Raw genomic sequence first — 24,510 nt, forward strand, 5'->3', positions numbered from 1 at the left:
AAGCTACAGTAATCAAAACAGTATGGTACTAGCACAAAAACAGAAATATATATTAGTGGAACAGGATAGAAAGCCCTGAGATAAACCCACACACATATGGTCACCTTATCTTTGATAAAGGAGGCAAGAATATACAGTGGAGAAAAGACAGCCTCTTCAATAACTGGTGCTGGGAAAACTGGACAACTACATGTAAAAGGATGAAATTAGAACACTCCCTAACACCATACACAAAAATAAACTCAAAATGGATTAAAGATCTAAATGTAAAGACAGAGACTATCAAACCCTTAAAGGAAAACATAGGCAGAGCACTCTATGACATAAATTACAGCCTGATCCTTTTGGATCCACCTACTAGAGAAATGGAAATAAAGACAAAAATAAACAAATGGGACGTAATGAAACTTAAAAGCTTTTGCACAGCATAGGAAACAATAAACAAGACAAAAAGACAACCCTCAGTATGGGAGAAAGTATTTGCAAATGAAGCAACTGACAAAGGATTAATCTCCAAAATTTACAAGCAGCTCATGCAGCCCAATATCAAAAAAACAAACACCCTGATCTACAAATGGGCAGAATACCTAAATAGACATTTTTCCAAAGAAGATATACAGATTGCCAACAAACACATCAAGGAATACTCAACAACATTAATCATTAGAGAAATGAAAATCAAAACTACAATGAGATATCATCTCACTCTGGTCAGAATGGCCATCATCAAAAAAGCTACAAACAATAAATGCTGGAGAGGGTGTGGAGAAAAGGGAACCCTTTGCACTGTTGGTGGGAATGTACATTGATACAGCCACTATGGAAAACAGTATGGAGGTTCCTTAAAAAACTAAAAACAGAACTACCAGATGACCCAGCAATCTCACTACTGGGCGTATACTTTGAGAAAACCATAGTTCAAAAGGAGTCATGGACCAAAATGTTCATTGCAGCTGTATTTACAATAGCCAGGACATGGAAGCAACCTAAGTGTCCATCAACAGATGAATGGATTAAGAAGATGTGGCACATATATAGAATGGAATCTTATTCAGTAATTAAAAGAAACGAAATTGAGTTATCTGTAGTGAGGTGGATGGACCTAGAGTCTGTCATACAGAGTGAAGTAAATCAGAAAGAGAAAAACAAATACTGTATGATAACACATATATATGAAATCTAAAACAACAACAAAAATGGTCATGAAGAACCTAGGGGCAAGACGGGAATAAAGACCCAGACTTACTAGAGAATGGACTTGAGGATATGGGGAGGGGGAAGGGTAAGCTGGGATAAAGTGAGAGAGTGGCATGGACATATATACACTATCAAACGTAAAAATATATAGCTAGTGGGAAACAGCCGCATACCACAGGGAGATTAGCTCGGTGCTTTGTGACCACCTAGAGGGATGGGTTAAGGAGGGTGGGAGGGAGACGCAAGAGGGAGGAGATATGGGGACATATAGCTGATTCACTTTGTTATAAAGCAGAAACTAACACACCATTGTAAAGCAATTATATTATAATAAAGATGTTAAAAAAATGAAGAATAACAATTTCTTTTAAGAGTTAAATTATCAGATTCTAACAAGCAGAAGTGTATCCTTGGGTAAGAAAATATAGTAGCCAAGGGAGAAAATAGAGCATTGCTTGACATGTAGATTGTAGCTCTGTTTTCTTTGGCTTCCTCAGATTGGTGTTAGGTATGGCAGAGCCATGCCTCCTACTGTAGAACTCACAGGAGGTCAGATATTATGACTCCCTCCTCCCTTTCCTAAATTTTGTGTCATAAACTTGGGAACTGAAAGTTCCACTGGAGATTTTAAATAAAGAATGAAACCATGCAAAGAAACAAGAAAGTTCAAAAGTCATACCCTTGAGTTGCATTCCCTTCTGAGTTAGTCACACTTCTACTTCCTTTCTGTGTTCCATTTATTGAAATTTTATTGCATGCTTATCAATTCCACCCTTTTCTTTGTCGTAGTAAATTAATATATTTTTATTGTATTTTGGTGGAGTACTGCTAGACAAAGGAAATAAGTAGGTATGGGAGATAACTACAATTAAACAGTCTCCAATATATGAAGTTTTTATCCTTATCATTTAAATATTTTCTATTATCAATAAAAAACTTGTAAGATAATTTTAATCACTTTATTATTACATCAAATGGGTATAAAATATTTCAGTACTTAAACTACAAGTGTTGGAAGTTTTTGACTGTTGGACGTTATTGATTGTTCATAAACTCCTCCACTAAATGTGACATTAGGTTGGTTATTATTGTACATAAAGGGTTTCTTATGAAGAAAACTATACTATGTGCTTAAAAACAAAGTTAAGTTACCAGCAGAGTATGCATAATTGAATGATCTTGATATGTATTGCCATTTTCTTCTCTGAAGAATTTTGTAATTTCCACTGCTACACTAAGAAAGTGCTGCGGTGGTCAGTTGTGTAAGGTGATACTATAAAACTCTAGGGGGAGTCATTCCCATTATGGTCTATTTCAGTGGAATCCACTGGAGACAGAATATTCCAACATGGAATTCCTTCTGATATTAATTTGTGAGGTGAACACCTAAATGGTCAATTTCTTTCCAAACAGATATTCAACTGTCACAGAATCATTTATTGAATAATACTTTTTCTTGTTAAACATAAAATAAACGCAATTTTTTATTAAACTTATATATAAAATAGGTTCATTCCTGGGTGGGCAAGAATGACCCCCAAAGATGTCAATTCCTAGAACCTGTGAATGTGTTGCTTCACATAGTAAAAGAGACTGATAATTAAGTTAAAAAAATATTGAGATGAGGAGAATATCATTGACTTTCAGGCATGCCCAATGTAATCACAAAGGTCCTAATAATAAAGCGAAAGATGTAACTACAGAGAGCGACAGACACAGAGGAAGGGGCCATGAGTCAAGGAATATAAGCAGCCTCTAGATGCTAGAAAACAAATGATACAGATTCACCCCTCAAGCCAGGCAGGCAGGCCTGGAAGCCTATTTCAGACTTATTAACTCCAGAGCAGAAAGAGAGTAAGTTGTTTCAAGCCACCAAACTCATGACAATTTGTTACAGGCTCAATAGGAAATGAATACACTGTGTTATTAATTCCATTCCATTAAGTGGTACTGTCTAAGTGCTCTGAAGGCACACTATACTTCTACCATCATAGCAATTAACATCTGTTATACTAATTGCCTACTTGCTTTTCAATGCACCCAACTCCCAACACCAAGCAAAATACGGTAAGCTCTGAAGCAAGATCTTCTCCATTCTATACTTTATTTTCAATGCCCAGTAAAATGTAATACACATTGAGGGTAACTAATATTTGAATAAATGAATTGATAGCACTTTTTGATACTGTGAAGGTATTTTTTCATAAATTTCAATTTTTTATTGCTAATCTTAAAATACAACCTAAGCCATTTTAAAAGTTCTATAAAGAGGAAATAATCATTGTAAAGAAAATTTGTAGAGAAATGTTAGAAAGGTTTTATTTATATGCTAGATTTTATTATTGGATCAAATGAGACCATCAGAAAGTTTTGTAATTACAAGGTAGATTTGTAGCCTTCTCATTGTTTGTTTTCACTGATTTGATTTTTTGCATTTTTTTAAGTGAGGTAGACTATAAGAAATAAACTCATGCAAACTTTCCCTGCATGTGTTATTGGAATTTGTCTTGCCCTCTCATTGCTAAGGAAGTTTTGCTCTTTTGGCACTGTAATTGTGTGCTTGTTAGGTGTGGGCTGTGTTTCGCTTGGGGTTTATTTTGTTATCTCTGGCACACAAGAAATCTCCAAGTGATCATATTTCCATTTTCATTTTATCCACCATGAAAGATTATATCTAAGTTGCAACTCAAATTCAGTAACTATAGAGGACATAATCATTGTATAATTATAAATGCAGACTCAACATTTTCTTGAACTTATATTTAATATTAAACTATGTACATTATAATTAAGTGAAATAATTTGTTGTCCAAAATAAAGACTATAAAATAAACTCCAAATTGAATATTACTGTAAAAAAGAGCTTTTGATGTCTACAGTTTGGCTTATAACTAGCCACTTTACCAGATGTCTTAATTTTTGACAGTTTCACATTTTATTGGTTTCTAGATATGCACTTTTACTTACTGAATGATAATCTGAATGCATTACCTATTTTTATACCTTATTGTTTTAGAATTTGTGTTTAAGATAAATAATAGTGAACACAATGGTGATTTTTTTAAGCTTTGTAGAGAAACTCTTTTATGGACATCCATTTCTATTGCAAAACATTTATATTTACATTTGATCTTTAATTTTAAATGCTGTCCTAGTTCAAATGTGAGCTCACAGGGGGATGGAATAATACCTCTATTATTTTATTCAGCAAGCATTTCCAGAACTCGGATCATAAGTCAAAGACGGTCAACAAATTCAGTTAAAAGTAACTGTCACTTCTCACAGGAAATTCACAAGCTACTTGACAATTGCAATACAGATTGCTGTGATCAACATCACTGATAATACATCTCAGATTATGGTTCTAACCCTGGACCAGCAGGAGAGCAGGAAGGTATAGAAAACTTTTCCTTGGATCCATCCTGTTTTAAGCTATACGTGCCATCACTGTACTGTTCACAGTAATATGGCTGATTAACTGACAGTAAAATTGTATAGTAATATTTTTCCTGTAATAAAATTTAAGACTCTAGTTATCTGAGAGTTTAACTGTGAAAAATTGAATGTTAATTTTTTTCAATTCTTTTTCATTTAGAATTATCTGCTGATATCAGCCCTGATATTTTAACATGTTCATTTTTGGAATTAAACCAAAGAGAACAAGTATTATCATGGCAGCTTTACAAATGAGGCAGATGAGTATCAGGGAATTTGGATACTATGACCAAGGTTACATAAAATTAGAGTAGTTCATAGCATTTATATTGAACTATTATCACCATTCTAGATACTAATTATTTATTTACACTCTATTTTGCTTACAGTTTCCAAATTTATCTCTGTACCTACATAGTTGTTTCTTGAGGGAAAACTGTTACATATACAAGTATGTTAAATATATAAATAGTGAATACACATGTAATATATACATATGATTATATACATAGGTATAGATATAAAAACACTTCCAGTTGAAAACAGTAAATGTCAAAAGCTTGTATAAAACTGAATTCCTCATTTGCTCCTCCAGACCTCAGCCACCTACAGTCTTTCTCATCTCAGTTATTGGCAAATTCATTCTTTCACTTGCTGAGGCCAAATCTGAGTAAACCTTGGAGTCTCTATCTCACACTTTGTACTCTTTCTATCAGAAAATACTGGGGACTCTATATTCAAAATGTATCCATTAATCCCAACACTTCTCACAACTCTGGTCCCCATTGTAGTTTATCTTCAAGAGAACAGCTATAGTGATCCTTTAAAAAAAAAAGTATATCAGATTAGGATACTCCTCTGCATACAACTCATCCTTACTCCATAATTCAGTCAGAATAAGAGCCTCTTCAAGGCCCTGATCTTTCCTTCCCTTCCATCTGATAGCATTTCCTACTATTCTCTTAAGGGTTCTGTGTTCCAGCCGTAACAGCTTATCTTACATTTCCTGGGACCTGCCAAGCATGTTCCCATCTTCAGGCCTTTGCACTTACTGACTCTGCTTGTACCACTCTGCTCCCTGATATCCAGATGCTAATTCCCTCACCTCCTTCAAGTCTTTGCTTAAATACTATCATTTCAATCATCATATGTAACATTGCACCTACTCTCGCATAGCATTTCCCTGGTCTTTTTAGCACTTATTTTGAAAAATACTATCAAGTGTATAGTTTAATATTTTACATTGTAACTGAGGAGGCATAGTAAGCTTCTTAAGGGCAAGAATTCTGATCTGGTTCCTTGACATAGCCCAAGGATCTGAACTGCGCTTGGCACAGTTAGGTTCTCTATTAGTACTGTATGAATAAGTGAATTTTAAAAGGTATTGTAATGTGGTAGTGCCTACTGGTTCCAATTCTGAAATAGTGAACATTTTAACAAAACATGATAAAGAATTCTCTTGGGAGATATTTTCTGAATGAAAAAAAACTGAAACAAGTATAGATCATTCTTTTAATGTTAAATATACAAATTATACTCATCTGACAATTTATAAAATTAAATCTTTTATATTGCAATAATTGGACTCTGCCCATACTTCAAATTTTCACCTCCAAACACCAAACTGAAAAAACTCATACATCCTACTACCTTAGGAAGGTAAAAAAGACACCACTTGGTCCTTTGGATCATATAATCCTTGACCGTTTAGTTTCATGCAGTTTCAATAGCCATGTCTGCCAAACTGAATACAGAAAATCAATTCTACCTCCTGCCGTTGCTGCTCAGGACTATATCACTGAGCCTTTGAAAGGACACCTTCTCAAAAACGGCATGGGGTAAACTGCTTCCTAATACAAGTAAAACAACCTTGACTCTGAACATTACTTGGGGGTGAATCTAATTCTTTGGGCTCTTTGCTTCATTTTGAAAGAATTTTTCAGAGTTATAGATATAATCTCCTCTGTCTCTCTCTCTCTCACACACACACACACTCACACACACACCTGAAATAGGATTTTGGCTTACACTGCCTATAACTTTGCATTTTAAATCCAAGTATGATTCTTAAAAAATTGGCACAAATCATCCCTCCTCTTGTTCTTCATTTTGCAACCAGAAATAACTGGACTTAAAGCCCTTACACTTATTCATGACTGAAAAATATGATTTGCCCTCTGAAGTGTATATTTCTCATGAAGGCCAGCAAAGCTGAAGTATTGACTTCTGCACTTGTTTGCTGTGGTTGTTTCCCCCTCAAACTCCATCATAATCATGCAGCTGTGTGTGTCTTTGAAAGCAACACACACTGCTTTTTATTTGGGTCGTTTAAAAGAAATTTGCCACTATTAAGATGTTTGACTAATAGCTATATTTCTCAAATTTTCAAAAGCAATTCTGTCCAGATGTCAGTTTTTAGTTTATTTTAAAAAGGAATATTTTTGCCACACACAATATCAACAGACCATGTGATAAAACTTAAGACCCATACTAAGAAAAATTCTACGTAAAATACAAATAGAAAATGAATACACTTAATTTAAAAATAAAAAGCAAATATCTTAAGTGAGAAGACACTATGATAACCTTAAAATTAATAAGATAATTTGATAAAGTATCTGGCTCCAAGATCAGTATTAAAATTTTTTTATTCTGCACTATTTTAGCAAAAAATACTAACTATGGCAAAGGAAAACATTCAATTAAAATAACAACCAAAAGTTAAAACACTCGGGCATTAATTTAACAAAGAAGATATAGGACCTATATGAAGAATGATATTAAGAGATGCAACACATTATCTGAACAAATGGAAAGGTAGATCATGTTCTCAGATGAAAAGTCTAAATTTAAAATTGTCATTTTATCCTTTTAGTATACGAAGTTAGTAAAATTTCCATTTGAATTGCAATTGAGTTTCTTAGAATTGGGTTAAATGACCTTAAAGATCTTAGCCCCCAAATAGCTTTAAGAAATTAAAACAAAAGTGAGGGTCAGTTTGTCATGTGTCAACACACCTTATGAAGCCACTTTCATCACTTGATAAGGGCCAAAGAACAGTCAAACATTGGGAAACTGAACACTTTCATCTTCCATTAGATAGAAAAATATATTCCAGTCTGTTTAATGAATTAGATGCCAAAAATTGAGCAAAAGTATCTTGCATGGAAAACTAAAATACTAAATTTATAATATAATAAGTACCTTACTTCAACACTACAAAATTATAAGCTACAAAGTGAACATGTTTAAGTGTTCTTTTAAAACTGTTTATGATGTATTCTCCACTGTATGGTTAAACAAATTTTTTAACATCTTTATTGGAGTATAACTGTTTTAAAATGGTGTGTTAGTTTTTGCTGTATAACAAAGTAAATCAGCTATACGTATACATATATACCCATATACCCTCCCTCTTGCTTCTTCCTCCCGCTCTCACTATCCCACCCCTCTAGGTGGTCACAAAGCACTGAGCTGATCTCCCTGTGCTATGCGGCTGCTTCCCACTAGCTATCTATTTTACATTTGGTAGTGTATATATGTCCATGCCACTCTCTCACTCCCTTCCAACTTACCCTTCCCCATCCCCATGAACTCAAGTCATTCTCTACATCTGTGTCTTTATTCCTGTCCTGGCCCTAGGTTCGTCAGAAACTTTTTTTTTTTTTTAGATTCCATATACATGTGTTAGCATATGGTATTTGCTTTTCTTTTTCTGACTTACATCACTCTGTATGACAGATTATAGGTCCATCCACCTCACTACAAATAACTCAATTTCGTTTCTTTTCATGGCTGAGTAAGATTCCATTTTAAACATGTGCCACATCTTCTTTATCCATTCATTTGTCGATGGACACTTAGGTTGCTTCCATGTCCTGGCTATTGTAAATACAGCTGCAATGAACACTGTGGTACATGACTCTTTGAATTATGGTTTCTCAGGTTATATGCCCAGTAGTGGGATTGCTGGGTCATATGGTAGTTCTATTTGTAGTTTTTTAAAGAACCTCCATACTGTTCTCCATAGTGGCTGTATCAATTTACATTCCAGCCAACACTGCAAGAGGGTTCCCTTTCCTCCACACCCTATCCAGCATGTATTGTTTGTAGATTTTTTGATGATGGCCATTCTGACTCATGTGAAGTGATACCTCATTGTAGTTGTGATTTGCATTTCTCTAATGATTAGTGATGTTGAGCATCCTTTCATGTGTTTCTTGACAATCTGTGTATTTTCTTTGGAGAAACATCTATTTAGGTCTTCTGCCTATCTTTGAATTGGGTTTTTTTTTGATATTGAGCTGCATGAACTGCTTGTAAATTTTGGAGATAAATCCTTTGTCAGTTGTTTCATTTGCAAATATTTTCTCCCATTCTGAGGGTTGTCTTTTCATAATGTGTATGGTTTCTATTGCTGTGCAAAAGCTTTTAAGTTTCATTAGGTCCAATTGTTTATTTCTGTCCTTTTATCCATTTCTCTAGGAGGTGGGTCAAAAAGTATCTTGCTGTGATTTATGTCCTAGAGTGTTCTGCCTATGTTTTCCTCTAAGAGTTTGATAGTGTCTGGCCTTACATTTAGGTATTTAATCCATTTGAGTTTATTTTTGTGTATGGTGTTAGGGAGTGTTCTAATTTCATTATTTTACATGTAGCTGTCCAGTCTTCCCAGCACCACTTATTGAAGAGGTTGTCTTTTCTCCATTGTATATTCTTGCCTCCTTTATCAAAGATAAGGTGACGATATATACGTGGGTTTATCTTTAGGCTATCCTGTTCCATTGATCTATATTTCTGTTTTTGTGCTAGTACTATACTGTTTTGATTACTGTAGCTTTGTAGTATAGTCAGAAGTCAGGAAACCTGATTCCGACAGCTCCGGTTTTCTTTCTCAAGATTGTTTTGGCTCTTCGGGGGTTTTTGTGTTTCTATACAAATTGGGAAATTTTTTGTTGTAGTTCTGTGAAAAATGCCATTGGTATTTTGACAAGGATTGCATCGAATCTGTAGATTGCTTTGGGTAGTACAGTTGTTTTCACGATGCTGATTCTTCCAATCCAAGAACATGGTATATCTCTCCATATGTTTGTATCATCTTTTATTTCTTTCATCAGTGTCTTATGGTTTTCTGCATACATGTCTTTTGTCTCCTTAGGTAGGTTTATTCCTAGGAACTTTATTCTTTTTGTTGCAATGGTAAATGGAAGTGTTTTCTTAATTTCTCTTTCATATTTTTCACATTAGTGTATATTAATGCAAGAGATTTCTGTGCGTTAATTTTGTATCCTGCTACTTTACCAAATTCACTGATTAGCTCTAGTAGTTTTCTGGTAGAATCTTCAGGATTCTCTATGTATAGTATCATGTCGTCTGCAAATAGTGACAGCTTTACTTCTTCTTTTCCAATTTGGAATCATTTCATTTCTTATCCTTCTCTGATTGTTGTGGCTAAAACTTCCAAAACTATGTTGAATAATAGTGGTGAGAGTGGACAAGCTTTTCTTGTTCCTGATTTTAGAGGAAATGGTTTCAGTTTTTCACCATTGAGAATGATGTTGGCTGTGGGTTTGTAATATATGGCCTTTATTATGTTGAGGTAAGTTTCCTCTATGCCTACTTCCTGGAAGGTTTTTGTCACAAATGGGTGCTGAATTTGGTTGAAAGCTTTTTTTGCATCTATTGAGATGATCATATGGTTTTTATCCTTCAATTTGTTAATATGGTTTTATCACATTGATTGTTTTGCATATGTTGAGGAATCCTCACATTCCTGGGATAAACCCCACTTCATCATGGTGTATGATCCTTTTAATGTGCTGTTGGATTTTGTTTGCTTGTATTTTGTTGAGGATTTTTGCATCTATGTTCATCAGTGACAGTGCCCTGTAGTTTTCTTTCTTTGTGACATATTTGTTTGGTTTTGGTATCAGGGTGATGGTGGCCTCATAATATGAATTTGGGATTTTCCTCCCTCTGCTATATTTTGGAAGAGTTTGAGAAGGATAGGTGTTAGCTCTTCTCTAAATGTTTAATAGAATTCTCCTGTGAAGCCATCTGGTCCTGGGCTTCGGTTTGTTGGAAGAATTTTAATCACAATTTCATATTCAGTGCTTGTGACTGGTCTGTTCATATTTTCTATTTCTTCCTGGTTCAGTTTCAGAAGGTTACGCTTTTCTAAAAATTTTTCCATTTCTTCCAGGTTGTCCATTTTATTGGTATAGTTGCTTATGATAATCTCTCATGATCTTTTGTATTTCTGCAGTGTCAGTTGTTACTTCTCCTTTTTCATTTCTAATTCTATTGATTTGAGTCTTCTCCCTTTTTTTCTTGATGAGTCTGGCTAATGGTTTATCAATTTTGTTTATCTTCTCAAAGAACCAGCTTTTAGATTTACTGATCTTTGCTATTGTTTCTTTCATGTCTTTTTCATTTACCTCTGATCTGACCTTTATGATTTCTTTCCTTCTGCTAAATTTGGGGGTTTTTTTGTTCTTCTTTCTCTAATTGCTTTAGGTGTAAAGTTAGGTTGTTTATTTGAGATGTTTCTTGTTTCTTTAGGTAGGGGTGTATTGTTATAAACTTCCCTCTTAGAACTGCTTTTGCTGCATCCAGTAGGTTTTGGGTCATCGTATTTTCATTGTCATTTGTTTCTAAGTATTTTTTGATTTCCTCAGTGATCTTTTGGTTAGTAAGTAGTGTATTGTTTAGCCTCCATGTGTTTGTATTTTTTACAGATTTTTTCCCTGTAATCAATAGCTAGTCTCATAGCATTGTGGTCAGAAAAGATACTTGATACGATTTCAATTTTCTTAAATTTACCAAGGCTTGATTTGTGACCCAAGATATGATCTATCCTGGAGAATATTCCATGAGCACTTGAGAAGAAAGTGTATTCTGTTGTTTTTGGATGTAATGTCCAATAAATGTCAGTTATGTCCATCTTGTTTAATGTGTCGTTTAAAGCTTGTGTTTATTTATTTATTTTCATTTTGGATGATCTGTCCATTAGTGAAAGTGGAGTGTTAAAGTCCCCTATTATGATTGTGTTACTGTCGATTTCCCCTTTTATGGTTGTTAGAAGTTGCCTTATATATTGAGGTGCTCCTATGTTGGTTGCATAAATATTTACAATTGTTATATCTTCTTCCTGGACTGATCCCTTGATCATTATGTAGTGTCCTTCTCTGTCCTTTGTAATATTCTTTATTTTAAAGTCTATTTTGTCTGATATGAGAATTGCTACTCCAGCTTTCTTTTGATTTCCATTTGTATGGAATTTCTTTTTCCATCCCCTCACTTTCAGTCTGTAGGTCTGAATTGGGTCTCTTGTAGACTGCATATATATGGGTCTTTTTTTTGTATCCATTCACTCAGTCTATGTCTTTTAGTTGGAGTATTTTATCTGTTTACATATAAGGTAATTATCAATATGTATGTTCCTTTTACCATTTTCTTAATTTGTGTGGGTTTGTTATTGTAGATCTTTTCCCTCTTGTGTTTCCTACCTAGAGAAGTTCCTTTAGAGTTTGTTGTAAAGCTGGTTTGCTGGTGCTGAATTCTCTTAGCTTTTGCTTGTCTGTAACGGTTTTAACTTCTCCATCAAATCTGAATGAGATCCTTGCTGGGTAGAGTAATCTTGGTTGTAGGTTTTTCCCTTTCATCACTTTAAATATGTCCTGCTACACCCTTCTGGCTTGCAAAGTTTCTGTTGAAAGATCAGCTGGTAACCTGATGGGGATTCCCTTTTACGTTATTTGTTACTTTTCCCTTGGTGCTTTTGATATTTTTTCTTTGCACTTAATTTTTGATAATTTAATTAATATGTGTCTTGGCATGTTTCTCTTTGGATTTATCCTGTATGGGACTCTCTGTGCTCCCTGGACTTGATTGACTATTTCCTCTCCCATATTAGGAAGTTTTCCACTATAATCTCACTAATCATATCATTCTTCCCATAACCGAGACATGGAACCCAGTATGCTTTAATGATCTTAGATGCTGTGGCCCTGTTTTCCTTCATTATCCTCCTGATTTCATCTTCTATTCACTGTGTTTAAGCTTCACTGGGACACCTCTGGTAGTTTCTCACCTTATGGCCATTTACCAACTGTTTTCTCTGTGTTACATTTTTTCCAGTTATAAACATGGCTTGCTCCCTCACCTCCTCTAAGGCTTATCTCTATGTCACTTTCTCAGGGAGGCCTACTGTAACACCCAATTTAGAACTGCACTCATCATACCTATCTCCATATTTACTATTTACAAAAAAAATTCCATATAGGTTTTAAAGGGAAAGGCAAAAATAGAAAATATGAACATCTACATATCTGTATGTCCTAAGAAAAGAGAATATGACTGTCATTAGACTTCAAACCTCAAGTTATAAAAGAAATAAAAGTTCTGGCATCATAAATATTAAATATTTTGTGACAATAACCCCATAAGCTAAATTAAGAGACATTAAATTTGACTTTTACTCAGGAGGTAGCTGAGGTATTAATAGCCACAATTTGCAAAGAAATTTTTCAAATTAAAAATAAAACAAAACCAGTCCAATAGAGCATGGACAAAGTTTATAGATAAGCAATTTATAGATTAGCACAAACGGCCAAATAAACCTATGAAACAACAGGCAAAGGCAGTGTAGTCAGCAAATGACATCCCTTCAATTCTATCCCGTGGAAGTAAAATCACTTTGTAAAGATTTAACAAATGTATTCATGCACATTGCTATCCTTGGAGGATAAACCTAGAAGTAAATATTAATAAGGGAACATATGAATATATCTTGGTAGGCACACACTATAGAATATTCTGTAGCCATTAAGAAAAGTGAGTTTAATACTCAAGTTGACTTGATAGAGTTTTCATGAGTCTTTATTGAGAAAAATAAGATGTAGAAACATAAGTTTGGTCGATTAATGGCTAAAAACCTACGTGTGTGTGTGTATGCATACATTTGTGTATGTGTTGTATATATATAATGTATGTTGTATATAATACCAATTATATATTTATATAAACATGAAGTTAATAGAGTAGTATGCATAGTACATTAACATGGTTCATAGAGGTGTATCTGAAGGTGAGTTGCTAAGGTAAATTGATTGCTGATATGGTGAAACAGTAAGGAGAGAGGTGGAAATAGATATAGGGAAAAATGAATATATCTAAACATGGAATGTATGATTCATTGTTGAAAGCATGTGTTTATATTTGCATGACATTTTAAAAATTTTAAAGATGAGAAAGTTAGGTTTAGAAATATAAACATTAATATCAAAAATTAGTTGTTACCAGGTGATCTTTGAAGTACTTCTTCAAAGGAATACTCTTGATCAATATATTTTAAGTGAAATGATGAGTAAATGAATGTATTGCAAAGATCAATAAGAAACATGGACTAACAGAAAATAAAAAGCATATCAAACACTACAAAACCAGCAGACAATGATAAAGACTCATCATGAGGACATAACAGAAATATTCACTCATGTATCATAAAATTTTCATCAGTATTGTAATGAATAACAGTTGATACTTGTTAAACCTCACTCAGACGTTTTCTATGTATATATACTTATTATTTTATATTATGTTCATATAATATACAATTTCGTTCCAGAGAATGAATTTAGATATTTCAGTGAGATAAGTCTGATCTTATAATCCTAAATTCTGGATTCCATTTGAAAAACACTTAAAGCTTTGTTAAGAAGTATAACATGACCACATGCATCAAATGACCTCTGTATTCACTTACCCTTTGCCACGCTTAGGTTTTTAACTTTTTTTTTTATGTCCCATGTATGTATCTTATATCTCAAGCTCAACGTATTTATCACCTTTAAAAATACTCTCATGCATAAATAAAGTCATTTATTATTTTGGAAAAACATTTGTCTTAATGAACTCCAGTTCCAAAAAAAGTCCACATATACTTAAGTGACAATCTCATTATCTTAGAAATCAGAAAGATATAACTGCATTCTGAAGACATCAGTTCAATGTATTATTGGTTAATGAACCCTATACTGAAATAATTAGCAAGATGTAGTACTGGCATTTAATCAAAGTATGGCATCCTGAGTCTTATTTAGGTTGTTGATTCATTGCAAAACACATATAACAGAAAGTTTCAGGCTGAAATAAAATTTTTCATAATACTCATAAGCTCACCTGCTTAACCCACTGTTGACTATTTTGCTAATTACTAATTAGCTAAAAAAGGCTCAGCACTATTAAGGGTCACATTTAAACTCTCACTGGCAAGTAATTGGAAGTTGAAGAGATTCTTACTCTTCTTTCCTTCTCCATACAACTATTACAATTAACACCAGCTGAAAACTATTGTCATTGAAAAATGTTATCCACCTGCTGACAAAACTTCAATGACTACCCACTGTGTGTTCGAGTGAACTCCACAGCTAAACATTCACTGCTCTACACAGATACAATTAACTTGGCAATCTTATTTCCACTGTTAGATCTCATGTACTTAGTATTCACTGGTCATACCCTATTCATTTCAACCTTTTAATCTTACAGTGGAATTCCTTAATGCATGATTACCCACTCATTCTGTATCTGACCCTACCTATCCTCCAGCTACAGCTAATATGTAATTTCTTTCAGGAAGCTGTTTTTCTGCCTTTTGTCCATTGCTGCCTACAGATAGCCCTCCTTTTTATTCTGATATTTGTTTTTATCTCTCTTAAAAAGGGTTTCATATTCTGCTCTTTAATCCAACTATCAGCACAATTGCTTTAGTCCACCCCAACTAAACTGTAAGCCCCTGGAACAAAGTTATCCTGTTTCACCCAGATTTGTATTATATCTCACATAAGGCCTAGTTCAGTGCTGTGCATCTACTCAAAAGTCAATGATAAATGTTTTTCAGGACTAATAGAAAATTCTATTCTAGAATGCCAGCAAATATCTGGGCATGAAAAGATTAATGGACATTGAGTAGGGGTTCTGAGTTTCTTAGTATTATTAATTAAGGATTTTTTCCAGATCATTAAATTTTGTATAGCATTTTACTGTGGAAGAAAACACACTTATATCAATGCCTATAAATTTGTAGATATTGTATTAGAGTTATAGTCTGCTTAATTTATACACAAGCTCCCATGTAAGTTATTTTCTGTGAGCTTAGTTCAAAAACTGTAAACAAATTTGAAGTTATTACTGTGACAAAGGTAAAATAATGATAATACAAGCTAGCCAAAATGGACCCAAGTTGTGTTTCCTCCTGACCAGGGTAACAGATGATACAGAATTTAAATTTAAAATCATCACCAAATTTTACACGTTTGAAACTTTAATAATAGGTATGAATATTTCCATGACATGTTATATATAGTAGCAGGGGAAAGATGTATTGAGTATCCTGGCAGACACTAGAACAGACCATTAGACCCTCATGAAAATTCTATGTGCTAGATATTTTCACTCCTTTTGCAGATGTGGAAAAGGGAAATTATACTCAAGGTCACACAACTAACGCATGACAGAGCCAGGATTAGGTCCCGAGTCAAAATCATATCAACCCTCTTTGTACAGTTTTTAACACACCTGGCCTACACCATGGCTGGCTTCTTAGCTTTCAGGCCTCAAGATGACCACTACCTAGTCAGAGAGACTGTCTCTGGACACGCTGGTTAATAGAATCTTTAGGGACGAGGGGAAGATGGCGGAAGAGTAAGACGGGGAGATCACCTTCCTCCCCACAGATACACCAGAAATACATCTACACGTGGAACAACTCCTACAGGACACCTACTGAATGCTGGCAGAAGACCTCAGACCTCCCAAAAGGCAAGAAATCCCCCCTCCCACGTACATGGGTAGGGCAAAAGAAAAAATAATAAACAGAGACAAAAGGATAGGGACGGTACCTGCACCAGTGGGAGGGAACTGTGAAGGAGAAAAGGTTTCCACACAATAGAAGCCCCTTCGTGGGCAGAGACTGCGGGTGGCGGAGGGGGGGAGCTTCGGAGCCACAGAGGAGAGCACAGCCACAAGGGTGCAGAGGGAAAAGCGGAGAGATTCCTGCACAGAGGATCGGTGCCGACCAGCACTCACCAGCCCGAGAGGCTTGTCTGCCCACCCGCCAGGGCGGGTGGGGTTGGGAGCTGAGGCTCGGGCTTTGGTTGGAGCACCGGGAGATGACTGGGGTTGGTGGCATGAACACAGCCTGAAGGGGGCTAGTGCGCCATGGCTAGCCAGGAGGGAGTCCGGGGAAAAGTCTGGACCCGCCGAAGAGGCAAGAGACTTTCTTGCCTCTTTGTTTCCTGCTGTGTGAGGAGAGGGGATTAAGAGCGCTGCTTGAAGGAACTCCAGAGACGGGCACGAGCCGTGACTAAAAGCACGGACCCCAGAGACGGGCATGAGATGCTAAGGCTGCTGCTGCCACCACCAAGAAGCCTATGTGCGAGCACAGGTCACTATCCACACCCCGCTTCCGGGGAGGCTGTGCAGCCCGTCACTGCCAGGGTCCCGGGATCCAGGGACAACTTCCCTGGTAGAATGCACAGCACGCCTCAGGCTACTGCAACGTCATGTTGGCCTCTGCCGCCGCAGGCTTGCCCCGCACTCCATACCCCTCCTTCCCCCCAGCCTGAGTGAGCCAGAGTCCCCGAAGCAGCTGCTCCTTTAACCCCGTCCTGTCTGAGTGAAGAGACACCCTCTGGGGACCTACACGCACAGGCAGGGCCAAATCCAAAGCTGAGCCCCTGGGAGCTGAGAAAAAAGAAGAGAAAGGGAAATCTCTCCCAGCAGCGTCAAAAGCAGTGGATTAAAACTCCACAATCAACTTGATGTACCCTGCATCTGTGGAATACATGAATAGACAACGAATCATCCCAAATTGAGGTGGATTTTGAGAGCAAGATTTATGATTTTTTCCCCTTTTCCTCTTTTTGTGAGTGTGTATGTGTATGCTTCTGTGTCAGATATTGTCTGTATAGCTTTTCTTCTACCATTTGTACTAGGGTTCTATCCATCCATTTTTATTTTTTCTTTTTTAAAAAAATTTTTTTTCTTAATAATTATTTTTTAGTTTAATAACTTTATTTTATCTTACTTTATTTTATCTTCTTTCTTTCTTTCCTTCCTTCTCTCCTTCCTTCATCCCTTCCTCCCTCCCTCCCTTCTTTCTTTCCTTTCTTCCTCTTTCTTTCTTTCCTTCCTTCCTTCCTTCCTTCCTTCCTTCCTTCCTTTCTTTCTACTTTTTCTGCCTTTTATTCTGAGCTGTGTGGATGAAAGGCTTTTGGTGCCGCAGCCAGGAGTCAGTGCTGTGCCTCTGAGGTGGGAGAGCCTACTTCAGGACACTGGCCCACAAGAGACCTCCCAGCTACACATAATATCAAATGGCGAAAATCTCCCAGAGATCTCCATCTTAACACCAGCACCCAGCTTCACTCAACGACCAGCAAGCTACAGTGCTGGACACCCTATGCCAAACAACTAGCAAGACAGGAACACAACCCCACCCATTAGCAGAGAGGCTGCCTAAAATCATAATAAGTCCACAAATACCCCAAAACATGCCACCAGATGTGGACCTGCCCACCAGAAAGACAAGATCCAGCCTCATCCAACAAAACACAGGCACTAGTCCCCTCCACCAGGAAGCCTACACAACCCACTGAACCAACCTTAGCCACTGGGGACAGACACCAAAAACAACGGGAACTACGAACCTGCAGCCTATGAAAAGGAGACCCCAAACACAGTAAGATAAGCAAAATGAGAAAACAGAAAAACACACAGCAGATGAAGGAGCAAGATAAAAACCCACCAGACCTAACAAATGAAGAGGAAATATGTAGTCTACCTGAAAAAGAATTCAGAACAATGATAGTAAAGATGATCTAAAATCTTGGAAATAGAATAGAGAAAATGCAAGAAACATTTAACAAGGACCTAGAAGAACTAAAGGTGAAACAAGCAATGATGAACAAGACAATAAATGAAATTAAAAATACTCTAGATGGGATCAAGAGTAGAATAACTGAGGCAGAAGAACGGATAAGTGACCTGGAAGATAAAATAGTGGAAATAACTACTGCATGGCAGAATAAAGAAAAAAGAATGAAAAGAACTGAGGACAGTCTCAGAGACCTCTGGGACAACATTAAATGCACCAACATTCGAATTATAGGGGTTCCAGAAGAAGAGTAAAAGAAAGGGACTGAGAAAATATTTGAAGAGATTATAGTTGAAAACTTCCCTAATGTGGGAAAGGAAATAGTTAAGTCCAGGAAGCACAGAGAGTCCCATAAAGGATAAATCCAAGGAGAAATACGCCAAGACACATATTAATCAAACTGTCAAAAATTAAACACAAAGAAAACATATTAAAAACAGCAAGGGAAAAACAACAAACAACACACAAGGGAATCCCCATAAGGTTAACAGCTAATCTTTCAGCAGAAACTCTGCAAGCCAGAAGGGACGGGCAGGGCATATTTAAAGTGATGAAGGAGAAAAACCTGCAACCAAGATTACTCTACCCAACAAGGATCTCATTCAGATTTGATGGAGAAATTAAAACCTTTACAGACAAGCAAAAGCTGAGAGAGTTCAGCACCACCAAACCAGCTTTACAACAAATGCTAAAGGAACTTCTCTAGGCAAGAAACACAAGAGAAGGAAAAGACCTACAATAACGAACCTAAAACAATTAAGAAAATGGGAATAGGAACATACATATCGATAATTACTTTAAATTTAAATGGACTAAATGCTCTCACCAAAAGACACAGATTGGCAAGTATGGATAAAAAAACAAGACCTATATATATGCTGTCTACAAGAGACCCACTTCAGACCTAGAGACATATACAGACTGAAAGTAAGAGGATGGAAAAAGATATTCCATACAAATGGAAACCAAAAGAAATCTGGAATAGGAATTCTCATATCAGACAAAAGAGAATTTAAAATAAAGATTATTAGAAGAGACAAAGAAGGACACTACATAATGATCAAGGGATCGATCCAAGAAGAAGATATAACAATTGTAAATATTTATGCACCCAACATAGGAGCACCTCAATACATAAGGCAAATACTAACAGCATAAAAGGGGAAATCAACAGTAACACATTCATAGTAGGGGACTTTAACACCCCACTTTCAACAATGGACAGATCATCCAAAATGAAGATAAATAAGGAAACACAAGCTTTAAATAATACATTAAACAAGATGGACTTAATTGATATTTATAGGACATCCCATCCAAAAACAACAGAATACACATTTTTCTCAAGTGCTCGTGCAACATTCTCCAGGATAGATCATATCTTGGGTCACAAATCAAGCCTTGGTAAATTTAAGAAAATTGAAATCATATCAAGTATCTTTTCCAACCACAACGCTATGAGACTAGGTTCCAATTACAGGAAAAGATCTGTAAAAAATACAAACATATGGAGGATAAACAATACACTACTTAATAATGAAGTGATCACTGAAGAAATCAAAGAGGAAATCAAAAAATACCTAGAAACAAATGACAATGGAGACACAACGACCCAAAACCTATGGATGCAGCAAAAGCAGTTCTAAGCGGGAAGTTTATAGCAATACAATCCTACCTTAAGAAGCAGGAAACATCTTGAATAAACAACCTAACCTTGCACCTAAAGCAATTAGAGAAAGAAGACCAAAAAACCCCAATGTTAGCAGAAGGAAAGAAATCATAAAGCTCAGATCAGAAGTAAATGAAAAAGAAATGAAGAAAATGATAGCAAAGATCAATAAAACTAAAAGCTGGTCCTTTTAGAAAATAAACAAAATTGATAAACCATTAGCCAGACTCATAAAGAAAAAAAGGGAGAAGACTCAAATCAATAGAATTAGAAATGAAAAAGGAGAAGTAACAACTGACACTGCAGAAATACAAAAGATCATGAGAGATTACTACAAGTAACTCTATGCCAATAAAATGAACAACCTGGAAGAAATGGATGCATTCTTAGAAATGCACAACCTGCCAAGACTGAATCAGGAAGAAATAGAAAATATGAACAGACCAATCACAAGCACTGAAATTGAAACTGTGATTAAAAATCTTCCAACAAATAAAAGCCCAGGACCAGATGGCTTCACAGGTGAATTCTATCAAACATTTAGAGAAGAGCTAACACCTATCCTTCTCAAACTCTTCCAAAATATAGCAGAGGGAGGAACACTCCCAAACTCATTCTACGAGGCCACCATCACCCTGATACCAAAACCAGACAAGGATGTCACAAAGAAGGAAAACTACAGGCCAATATCACTGATGAATATAGATGCAAAAATCCTCAACAAAATATAGCAAACAGAATCCAACAGCACATTAAAAGGATCATACATCATGATCAAGTGGGGTTTTTTCCAGGAATGCAAGGATTCATCAATATATGCAAATCAAGCAATGTGATACACCATAATAAAAACTGAAGGATAAAAACCATACTATCATCTCAATAGATGCAGAGAAAGCTTTCAACAAAATTCAACACCCATTTATGATAAAAACCCTCCAGAAAGTAGGCATAGAGAGAACTTACCTCAACATAATAAAGGCCATATATGACAAACCCACAGCCAACATCGTCCTCAATGGTGAAAAACTGAAAGCATTTCCACTAAGATCAGGAACAAGACAAGGTTGCCCACTCTCACCACTCTTATTCAACATAGTTTTGGAAGTGTTAGCCATAGCAATCAGAGAAGAAAAGGAAATAAAAGGAATCCATATTGGAAAAGAAGAAGTAAAGCGGTCACTGTTTGCAGATGACATGATACTATACATAGAGAATCCTCAAGATGCTACCAGAAAACTACTAGAGCTAATCAATGAATTTGGTAATGTAGCAGGATACAAAAATTAATGCACAGAAATCTCTGGCATTCCTATACACTAATGATGAAAAATCTGAAGGTGAAATCAAGACAACACTCCCATTTACCATTGCAACAAAAAGAATAAAACATCTAGGAATAAATCTACCTAAGGAGACAAAAGACCTGTATGCAGAAAATTATAAGACACTGATGAAAGAAATTAAAGATGATATAAATAGATGGAGAGATATACCATGTTTTTGGATTGGAAGAATCAACACTGTGAAAATGACTCTACTACTCAAAGCAATCTACAGATTCAATGCAACCACTATCAACCTGCCACTGGCATTTTTCACAGAACTAGAACAAAAAATTTTGCAATTTGTATGGAAACACAAAAGACCCCGAATAGCCAAAGCAATCTTGAGAACAAAAAACGGAGCTGGATGAATCAGGCTCCCTGACTTCAGACTATACTACAAAGCTACAGTAATCAAGACATTATGGTACTGGCACAAAAACAGAAATATAGATCAATGGAACAGGATAGAAAGCCCAGAGATAAACCCACGCACATATGGTCACCTTATCTTTGATAAAGGAGGCAGGAATGTACAGTGGAGAAAGGACAGCCTCTTCAATAAGTGGTGCTGGGAAAACTGGACAGGTAGATGTAAAACAATGAGATTAGATCACACTCCCTAATGCCATACACAAAGAGAATCTCAAAATGAATTAAAGACCTAAATGTAAGGCCAGAAACTATCAAACTCTTAGAGGAAAACATAGGCAGAACACTCTATGACGTAAATTACAGCAAGATCCTTTTTGACTCACCTCCTAGAGAAATGGAAATAAAAACATAAATAAACAAATGGGACCTAATGAAACTTAAAAGTTTTTGCACAGCAAAAGAAACCATAAATAAGACCAAAAGACAAGCCTCAGAATGGGAGAAAATATTTGCAAATGAAGCAACTGACAAAGGATTAATCTCCAAAATTTATAAGCAGCTCATGCAGCTCAATAGCAAAAAATCAACAAACCCAATCCAAAAATGGGCAGAAGACCTAAATAGACATTTCTCCAAAGAAGATATACAGACTGCCAGCAAACACATGAAAGAATTCTCAACATCATTAATCATTAGAGAAATGCAGATCAAAACTACAATGAGATATCATCTCACATCAGTCAGAATGGCCATCATCAAAAAATCTAGAAACAATAAATGCTGGAGAGGGTGTGGAAAAAAGGGAACACTCTTGCACTGCTGGTGGGAATGTGAATTGGTACAGCCACTATGGAACACAACAGTATGGAGGTTCCTTAAAAAAACTACAAATAGAACTACCATATGACCCAGTAATCCCTCTACTGGGCATATACCCTGTGAAAACCATAATTCAAAAAGAATCATGTACCAAAATGTTCATTGCAGCTCTATTTCCAATAGCCCGGAGATGGAAACAATCTAAGTGTCCATCATCAGATGAATGGATAAAGAAGATGTGGCACATATATACAATAGAATATTACTCAGCCATAAAAAGAAACGAAATTGAGCTATTTGTAATGAGGTGGAGGACCTAAAGTCTGTCATACAGAGTGAAGTAAGTCAGAAAGAGAAAGACAAATACCGTATGCTAACACATATATATATGGAATTTTAAAAAAAAAAAAAAGAATGTCATGAAGAACCTAGGGGTAAGACAGGAATAAATACACAGACCTATTAGAGAATGGACTTGAGGATATGGGGAGGGGGAAGGGCAAGCTGTGACACAGAGAGAGAGTGGCATGGACATATAGACACTACCAAACGTAAAATAGATAGCTAGTGGGAAGCAGCCGCATAGCACAGGGAGACCAGCTTTGTGACCACCTAGAGGGGTGGGATAGGGAGGGTGGGAGGGAGGGAGACGCAAGAAGGAAGAGATATCGGAACATGTGTATATGTATAACTGATTCACTTTGTTATAAAGCAGAAACTAACACGATTGTAAAGCAATTATACTCCAATAAAGATGTAAAAAAAAGAAAAATAGAATCTTTAACTACCACTCTGCTTAATTTCTATGACCCTGGTTTCTTTCACAATATTCATGACTTCTTACTGTTTTGGCTCTTATAACAAAATACCACAAACTGAGTAGTTTATAAAGAACAGAAATGTATTACAGTTATGGAGACTGGAAGTCTGTGATCAGGAGCCAGCATGGTCAGGTGAGAGCCCACTTCTTGTCGGTCACAGATTTCCCATAGAAGAGGCAAGGGAGCCCACTCAGGCCTCTCTTATAAGGGTGTTAATCTCATCGATGAGGGCAGAGCCCTCAAGACATACTCACCTCTCAAAGGGCCCATCTACTGATAGCATCACATTGGGTATTAGGATTTGAACATGTGAATTTGAGGGGGACACAAATATTCAGACCACAGCAATGACCATCAGTATCTTCCTTGTTTGTTTAGTTATCTGATGTCTATATCTCCCAAGGAAACATAATATCCATGAGGACAAGGACTATTTTTTTGATCACTGCTACACCCGCAATGCCTAGACCAGTGGCTATCTTGACCAGCAACACTAATATCACCTGGAACTTGTTATAAATGCAAATTTGTGGGTGCCACCCAGGTCTACTAAATCAGAACCTCTAGGGAAGGGATTAATAATCAGTGTGTGCTGTCTCAAGCCCTCAAAGTTATTTTGATGCTTGCTGAAATTTAAGAACCACTCGTCTAGAATAAGGCTTAATAAATGTGATGGGTAAAAAAACATATGAATGAATTTAAGTAACATAATAAGTAAAAATTTCAAATATATGTAACATAATAATATAAAAGAATATATTATGAAAATAAAACAGTAAAATAGTATAAACTAAACAATATCGTTTGTATATAATTGATTAAGATATATGTTAATACCATAGTTTTTTGTTGTTGTTCTTTTGCCTATCTCCCTCTCTTTAGCCGCTGGGAATTCTAAGAAAAATAAACTTCGTATCCTTACAGGTGATTAGTCCC

This window comes from Delphinus delphis, chromosome 2 (genome assembly GCF_949987515.2).
Source record: "Delphinus delphis chromosome 2, mDelDel1.2, whole genome shotgun sequence".
Lineage (NCBI taxonomy): Eukaryota > Metazoa > Chordata > Mammalia > Artiodactyla > Delphinidae > Delphinus > Delphinus delphis.